Genomic DNA, 9467 nt, shown 5'->3' with positions numbered 1-9467 from the left:
CAGTTTAATAGTCACTCATTTCCATCCCTATTGCCAGCACCTTCCACACTATTATGTTCCCCCTCGTGTGTGTGTGTGTGTGTGTGTGCGTGTGTGTGTGTGTGTGTGTGTGTGTGTGTGTGTATCTGTCTGTGTTTGAGTCCCACATGGAACAGGCTGGCAGGGCCAAAAGAAACAAACAGTGTTGTTCAGAGAGAGAAAGACAGCCAGAGAGAAGAGACAGAGAGAGAGAGAGGAGAGAGAGAGGACGAGAGTAGACAGTAGAGAAGAGAGGTTAAATTGATGTCTAAGGAGGTAGGTGTGTATGATATGCGTTTCATGGCCCAACTTGAGGCAGAGGCACACTGCGCTCGCATCGTCTCTCGTCCTCTCTCTCTCTCTCTCCTCCGCTCTCTCTCTGGAGTTGGAGCCAGCCGGTGATGAACTGAGTTCCAGGACAGCTGGATGATACAGATACGGACCGCGCCCCGCCCTCTCTCTCAAAACAAAAACAAAACAACAAGAAAAGACATAAAATAAATAGCATCTCAGATGAACATACTACAATCACGTGAATCAATGCTAAGACAACAACAAACAAACAAAAATGAACAGCAGTGCTGGGAATCTGAATTATGAGGGAAGGAGTAAGCCCTGGGCTTCAGGCCAGGTTTCTTTAATATTTTATTTGAGACAGTGTTTCTCAATGTATTAAAAGATTTTAGTTTATCGAGAAAAAAAAAGTTTTAAAAGATTTTAGTTCATAGAGAGAAAAAGTTTTTTTTTGGTTGGCAGATTCTGTTGTAGAGATAAAGGGTGTCCATATCGATTGGACTGGTTTACATCCATAGCAAGTGTAGGGCTCAAACAAACAAACAAACAAACAAAAATGAACAGCAGTGCTGGGAATCTGAATTATGAGTGAAGGAGTAAGCCCTGGGCTTCAGGCCAGGTTTCTTTAATATTTTATTTGAGACAGTGTTTCTCAATGTATTAAAAGATTTTAGTTTATCAAGAAAAAAAAGTTTTAAAAGATTTTAGTTCATAGAGAGAAAAAGGTTTTTTTGGTTGGCAGATTCTGTTGTAGAGATAAAGGGTGTCCATATCGATTGGACTGGTTTACATCCATAGCAAGTGTAGGGCTCAAACAAACAAACAAACAAAAATGAACAGCAGTGCTGGGAATCTGAATTATGAGGGAAGGAGTAAGCCCTGGGCTTCAGGCCAGGTTTCTTTAATATTTTATTTGAGACAGTGTTTCTCAATGTATTAAAAGATTTTAGTTTATCGAGAAAAAAAAAGTTTTAAAAGATTTTAGTTCATAGAGAGAAAAAGTTTTTTTTGGTTGGCAGATTCTGTTGTAGAGATAAAGGGTGTCCATATCGATTGGACTGGTTTACATCCATAGCAAGTGTAGGGCTCACAGTCTTTAGGAGCAGGCTGTAGTCAGCAACTGATACTCATCTGTCAGAATTGGAAATCTGTTGAGACACGTTTAAACTGGGAACAGAAGTTAAATTTTATTTTTCTTATTGTAATTTTTAGGCCTATATTTTTAGTGGTCAAGAAGGACAGGAGTTCCAAGATCAGGGAGAAATTCCTATCCTCGGGAGCAAATAGATGGGATAATAAATGTTGTACTTATCTGGAGTCCTTTTTACCTGTGAGAAGTGGATCCAAGCTTTATGACTTTTGATCCTCTGAAACCTATATGAACTTTATTATATAATAGGACATAGAAGTTTTAGATATTTTATCATTACCAATCTGTATTGAAATCTGCATTGCACAAAAAGCAATATATAATATATATATGGTATCTGTAGAACGGCAGAAATATATTTATATCTTTGAGTTTTAACAAAAACTATAGATTTGGGCTAGAAGCCTGCATATTTCTCCTCCGTCCAGAGAGTCAGGCATAGATTGGACAGAGGTGCCTCTGGCCCGATGAAAAGCCCCTTAAGTTTATATTTAGATGATAATCAAATTAAACCCAAAAAACTTGAGCTTGCGACTGAACAGCAGGCAGTTGGCTCTCAGGCAATAAGAAGGACCATAGGTTTTAAGATTAAAACCTCACAACAACAACAACAACTACAAAAACAACTACAAAAACAACAACAACAAAAAATTGGGGACTAAAAGATTTTAGTTTACTGAGAAAAAAAAGTTTTAAAAGATCTTAAAGTTCACAGAGAGAAAAAGAAAGTTTTTCCCACAGGCCGTGGCCCATTACCAGGAAGTTGCCCCCAACCCCGGGCACATCCTATGGTTTAGACGGGGGCAATCGCCAAGACAAACCTCTTTGGGTCACACCTGGCTGGCCAACAGACATTCAAGGACTTTTCAGGGTACGTTCTATGGTTTTTCCTTTGTAGAAACACAGGTCACACCTGGGTGACCACTCAAACATGAGATCATACTTTGTAATCTTTCACTTTATGCCCCTTGCCTGTATACTAATCTGCAGCTTTTTTTTTTCCTATATAAGGAGCTTGCACCCCATGCTGGGATGTGCAGCTTTCCCGATATTGCTGACACCCGAATGTGTATTCTTTCAATAAACCCTCTTGCTTTTACAGCTCTTGGTCTGATTTCTGAGTCTCGGGGGCTCCTCGGGACCCTATGCCCCTTAGGGCCCTGAGGGTCTTTCATTATTTTGCAAAAACTTACTGTCCAGGAATTCTTTCTGTGTGTTAGGCCAAATCGGAAGACAGAGATCCAGCTGCCTCTGCTTCCAGAGTCCAGGGATTAAAGACATGGACCACCACAACGAGCTTGCTTTTAACTTCTTTAAGCCCAGGAATAATGTTTATCACAAAAATAGTGTAGGCACTGTGTCATGGGGAGAGACAGACACAGAGACATAGACACAGAGACACAGGGCTAAGGAGGACATGAACATGAAGAAGAAGAAGAAGAAGTGAAAGAGAGACTTATGGGTTAACATTTTATTTTTGTGAATTCCAGGGTCCTTCCCACCGCAGGTCATGGTTCCTCTCCCCTACCCACCCCACCCGGTCTTCCCTGACCCAGTGGTGCTACCGAGCACCCGGTTTGTTGAACACTTTCTTCTCTTCTCCTCTCTCTCTCTCTCTCTCTCTCTCTCTCTCTCTCTCTGCCTGCGGAGATGAAAAGCGGGGAAGGAGAACAAGGGTGGAATTTGGCTGCGGCGGGCGTTGGTTGGTTGTTGGTTGGTTGGATGCTTGGTGTTGTTGTGGAGTCAGTAAAGGTGTCTTGGCTCGTCTGTCTGGGACCTCTCCCCGAGCTCCTTCACACAGAAATTGCGTTATCTCCCCGAGGAATCAGGGAGCCAGAGAGGACACCTTGATGCAAATTGCAGAGGATTTGGATCTTGGGAAGGCTATATAGAAGTATGTATAGATAAGATAAGTAGTAGTAAGTAACGCGTTACATAGTTGAACGGTAAAATACTGCAGGTGGTGACTAATGGCTAATTCCAGGACTCAGGAGACTGCCAAGAAGACTCTGTGAGTTTGAGGTCAGAGTGATGTCCAGGCAGCCAAGGCTACCCGGGAAACCCTGTCTGAAACAAAAGGAGAAAAAGGAAGAGAGAGACAGCACCAAAACAAGACAGAGAATAAAGGAAGAAGGAGAGAAGGAAGGAAGGAAGAAGAGAGGAAGGGAAGGAGAAAGGACGGAAGGGTGAGGAAGAAAGAAATGAAAGAAAGAAAGAAAGAAAGAAAGAAATATAGACAAAGAGAAACAAAAATGCGAGTGTGTGAGGCAGAATCTTGGCAAATGCCTTAAAAGGACCACGTCTGGAGGTAAAGCATCTCATGAGGTTGATGGCAGCCTGGTCTACAGAAGAGCCAGGACATCGAGCGAACGACAGAGAAAGACGCGTCTTGATAAACTGAAATGCTATCACCCTAGCACAAAATCTAACTCAAGTTGGGAAAACCTACACGGAAACCTTAACCTTTGAGCAGGAAGATCACAACACACACTCAGCACACAGCACGACACACACACACCACACACACACTTAAACTAAAATATAAATCGAAAAACAGACAAATACTAAAAAGCTCAATGCCAAGCTGGAGAGAGACTAGAGGACTAACAACAGGTCAGCTGTTTGACAATTCACAATAAATCCAGAATCTCACACACACAAGAGACTCAGCACTAATCTTTATGAGGCCCCGCTGCCAGGGAAGTCCCTTTTACTCTTTGACAGGGTTGTGTTTTCATGCAGAAAGAGATAAACCATGTCTTGGGGGGGGTATAGTCAAAATATGAAGTAAACCAAATAAGTTTTTTGTTTTTTTGTGTTGTGTTTCACTGAGTTAAAATGAGTAATGAAGGCTTCCCCACCTCCAACAATATTTAACTGGAAGGCAAGACATATGCATATCTAAGTATTCTGGTGGAGCTGGGTGGTGGTGGTGGTGGTGGTGGTGGTGGTGGTGGTGGTGGTGGTGGTACATGCCTTTAATCCCAGCAATCCAGAGGAAGAGTCAAGTGAATCTCTGTGACATTGAGGCCAGCCTATTCTACAAAGTGATTTTCAGGACAAGTTCTGATGCTACATAGAGAAACCCAGTCTCTAACACAAAAGAAAAGAAAGAAAGAAAGAAAGAAAGAGCGGGGGGGGGGCGGGGCTAGTGTGGATGAGGATGGAAGAGAAAAAAAAAAAACTGATTCCACATTTTCAGTGAATTAGTTGCACATAGCCTTGGAAATCAGAATACCTAGGCAAGGCCTGCCTGCAATTCACAGAGTTCCAAACTTGTCTCTGTCTTCCCCTAAATGACGGGGATTAAAGGCGTGCACTACCACACCCACCTTCCTTTTGTTTCTGTGACTCTGGGAAGGTTATTCAGTGCCTGCTTTTCATTTCTTTTTCTGTTACTTTGTTGTACATTAAATTTAATTTCAAATTTCACTCATGTGTCTCTGGTTGTGTGTGTGGGTGTGTGTGCACTGTTGTGTGTGTGTGTGTGTGTGTCTGATTGAGTCTAAGTCCCATCCCCATTTGTCTGTCTCAGTTCAACCAGCACTGAAGATACGAACAAACAATCATCAGAATAGAATGCCAGGTGCTGCGGGAGTTGGTACACATTAACCTTAACCCCAGGCAAAAGTGTGTTGGAAGCCAGCCTTTTCTTAACCAAATGTTATGTTTCGTAGGACAGGCTGCAGGGTCCAAAACAAACAGTGTGTGTTTTCAGAAGAGAGAGAGGAAGACAGGACAGAGAGAGAGAGAGAAGAGAGAGAGAGAGAGAGAAACGTTATTATTAATCGTCATTATGAGGACATTTATAACCAGTGGTGGTACACACTGTTAAACCCAGCCGTCGGGAGGTAGAGGCAGAGGCAGGCAAATCTGCCTGGTTTACAGAATGAGTTCCAGGATAGCCAGGGCTACACAGAGAATACTCCGCCTCCAAAAAATCAATGCCCCCCCCCCAAAAAAAGTTAAATGTTAATAAAAATCAGATATCAGTCTGAAGAAGAAAAAGTGAAATGCTAGCAAGGTAACATTTTAGTTAGAAAGTCAGCATCTGTAGTTTTATAATCTTACAAGACAGCTTTTTGTATTAAACAGTAAAGAATTGGTTTACTTGTGGAAGTTAGTACTTTAAAAGATGATCAAAGTAATTGGTCTACTGTACTTGGAGTAACTTTGATCCTGAAGAATAAAGTAAATATGTTCACTTAATAAAAAGTGTATTAGGGTTTTTCAGGACATCGAGACACAACCGGTCCTGGACTGCCGAAACTGACAAAACAAAGTGCTTCGAAGGGTCCCCCAGCAGAAGGGTCTGCCAACATTGTGCAGGCCCAGTGAAAACTGAATGTCAACATGCGCAATACGAGAGGGAGCGAGGGAGGGAGAGAGGGAGGGAGGGAGGGAGGGAGGGAGGGAGGGGAGGGAGTGGGGTGCAGGGAAGAATGAGGAAGAATATAAAGAAGCCAAACCATCGAAGCTGAAATATAAAAAGCAGAGAAATTCTTTGGTGAAATCCAACATGCCTTTGAGATGAAAGTTGAACAGTCATTAGGACTAACTAGAGGGAACACCAGCCTATCAAATAAAAGCTAGAATCCCAAAATCCCAAATCATGTTTTTTTTTCGAGACAGGGTTTCTCTGTGGCTTTGGAGCTTGAAGCAATTTAGCAGCAGACAGATAGGTTCCCAGTGTACCTTCCCTTTTCTCCAGGCCCCATCGAATGGTAAATTTTGTCTGTCCCTGAGGACAGGTGGTTTTTTGTTTTGTTTTGTTTATTTTTGTTGTTGTTTTGCTTTTAAAGATTTATTTATTTATTTATTTATTTATTTATTTATTTATTTATGTACACAACATTCTGCTTCCATGTATATCTGCACACCAGATCTCCTAGTTGTGAGCCACCATGTAGTTGCTGGGAATTGAACTCAGGACCTCTGGAAGGGCAGTCGGCCCTCCTACCTCTGAGACATCTCTCCAGCCCTTGTTTTTTGCTTTGTTTTGTTTTTTTCAATCTTATTTTACATATGTATCCCAGCTCCCTGGCCCTGCTGTCCTCCCATCACTTCCACCAACCAACCAACCAAACCCCCCTCCCCCCCCCCCCCCCCCGCAGCAGCCCACCCCCCTCCTCCATCCACTTGCTGAGGCCCTCCCACCATGTGGGGAAATCATCAAAAAGTTGTCACATCACTTGTGAAAGAGCCTAGGCTTCTTTCTCCCACCACTCAACCCACCCCCACCCCCACCCCCACCCCAAGTGTATCGTAGTATTCCTTCCATAGGGAATGGGCTGGCTCCCGATGTCCATTCGTGCATATTTTAAATACCTTGGTTCCATTCCAGAAGGCCACCATGTCAGCCTTATTGTGTAGTCTTAATTGCTGAGTTCCCCAGGCTATCGGACTGGAGTGTCCGTGAGCTCCCTTCTGTAATAGGTCCAGCTGTTCTGTGGGTTTTCCCCAGCCATTGGTCCTCACTTGACCGACCACGATCGACCGACCCCTTGTTGCTCATCACTCTTACTTTCCCTCACTCACACTTTTGATTCCAGAGTTGGGGTCATTCTAGCTGTGATCTATGCTTGCTCTGCTTCCATCAGCTATGGATACAGGCTCTATGATGGAGATGGCAGTTCATTACGAGTTAGTCATCAATTCTCATGATACGGAAAGGACATTTAAGGTAGCCTTTTCCACTGTCACTTGGATGGCTTATTGGTGGTCATTCCCTTGTGGAATTCCCTGTGAGATTCCCTTAGTGCTGATTTTCTCCTTAAACTATAATTGCTCCGTCTATTAAGTATCTGTTTTCCTGGCTCTCCTGCCCTTTTTAAAAATTCGAAAATTAGAACAAGGGAGGCAATACCAGTCCATGAGTTCATTTCAATTGTCTGGATCTGAGTTAATTAGGTGGTTCTTTCTTCTCCTCGCTTCCTCTCCTCCTCCTTTCCTTTACTTTTCCTCCTCTCTCCCTCTCCCCCCTCCCACTCCAGTTTAGTTAGGCAGGCAGTCAGGCAGGGGGCTGGCTGCCCCTTGAGTTGAAATAATAAATGACATGGGGGTGGGCGTTTGAGGGAGCAAATACCTAGCTCCGATTGAAATTAGAAATCAATAAAACAACTGGAAATTTTCATATTTATTTTATTTATTTATTTATTTATTTTATTCTTCCATCCATGAATTTATTTTTTATTCACTTTCACTTGTTTACACTGATGAGGAAGGGATGTGGCATGGACCAACACTCGGTGACTGTTGCCATTTGACAAAGTTCCAACATTTCACATTTCAGCATTGCAGACAGACCACGCTTGTCCAGCACCTTTTTAACTTTCATTCCTAACTCTTCTCGATATCATCAATGCTTTTCCCTCTGGAAATTCAGGGCAGAGAGAGAGAGAGAGAGAGAGAGAGAGAGAGAGAGACGTGTATCGTGGTTGGTAGCCTAGACTTTCCAAACAAAAAACAAAATCCCCTACACCAGGGAAACCAGGAATTCCCGCTTCACCCTCCTAAAGAAGAACACCAAGAACAGGAATGTCAGAGATTTACTAGACGGGCATTTGTGTAAGGGTGCGTCTCCATTCACTCACTCCTTCCCTTGGGAGGAACTCAATGGCCCTGTCATTAACATATGACTGGTGTTCCCCAGCGGTGTTGGATGAACGCCTTTAATCCCCCTCCTCACACACTCACTCACTCACTCAGAGAGGCAGAGCCAGGTGTTTCTCAGTTAGTCTGAGGCCAAGCCTGGTCAGATAAACACAGCCAAGTTGTTCCAGGACAGCCAAGGCTACACAGAGAAACAGAGCCTCAAAAAACAAAAACAAAACAAAAAAACAAAAACAAAACAAAGAAGCCTGTGATCTGTGATGACTGGTGCCTGTTGTTAGACTTCTGACAGCACGCCACTGAAAGACCCCCAAATCAAGCCTAGCCTGATACCCACCAGCAGCTCTGGCTACACACACACACACACACACACACACACACACACACACACACACGCACACACGCAGAGCACACAGCTCTGGGACAAAGAACACATATGGTCATGATGACCAGTCTCTGGAAATTGTTACCATTACTAGTTTCTGTTAGCTTTAACAACTGTCTGGTTTCTAAAAATTGTTATGGGTTACCCTGCAACAGAGCACCCAAGTTTTGAAAATAAGTATAAGTCACTCTGTTCCCTGAGGGGAAAAACAAAACAAAACAAAACAAAACAAACAAAAAACAAACAAACAAAAAACCTAGCGGTCCTATGGACTTGCAGGTGTAAAAAACACAAAAAAATTTCCAAAGTCGTCCAGCAATTCAGTAAGTAAATGACGTATGTATGTATGTATGTATGTATGTATGTATGTATGTATGTATGTATGTTATAGCCAATATGTTTTCCTACTCCTGCCTAGTGACCAAAAAGACATAAAAACTGCCTGCTTTGGGGCTGAAGATATGGCTCAGGGGTTAAGAGCACTGACTGTTCTTCCAGAGGTTCTGAGTTCAATTCCCAGCAACCACATGGTGGCTCACAACCATCTGTAATGTGATCTGGTGTCCTCCTCTGGCACGCACTGCATACATGATAAATAAATAAATAAATAAATAAATAAATAAATAAATAAATCTCTTTAGAAAAAAAAAATCTGACTGCTTTGGAAACTCGGGGTGGTTCTCTTCCCAGGCAACAACCCCCAAGGCGTTGGAATAACGTCCTTTTGCTTTTGCATCGAACTTGTATCCTGTGAGTGACTCTGTGGGGTGGGTGCATCTCCCGGAAGTTGTACTTCACTTCTGGGTCCAACACCACTCGCACAGTTCATATTCCACTCCCATTGAATTCTAGGTGCAACTATAACCTAAGGTGGGATCATCTCTTAATGAAATGCTTGCTATCGGCAGAAATCCTGATCCCTCCCCCCCCCCCCCCCCCCCCGTCAGACTCGACACAGCATCTTAGGATCTGTATCCCCCGATTGAAGCAGGAGTCTTCTTTCTTAGG

Source organism: Cricetulus griseus, unplaced genomic scaffold, assembly GCF_003668045.3.
Source record: "Cricetulus griseus strain 17A/GY unplaced genomic scaffold, alternate assembly CriGri-PICRH-1.0 unplaced_scaffold_472, whole genome shotgun sequence".
Taxonomy (NCBI): Eukaryota; Metazoa; Chordata; class Mammalia; order Rodentia; family Cricetidae; genus Cricetulus; species Cricetulus griseus.
Note: the sequence above shows the minus strand (reverse complement) of the source record.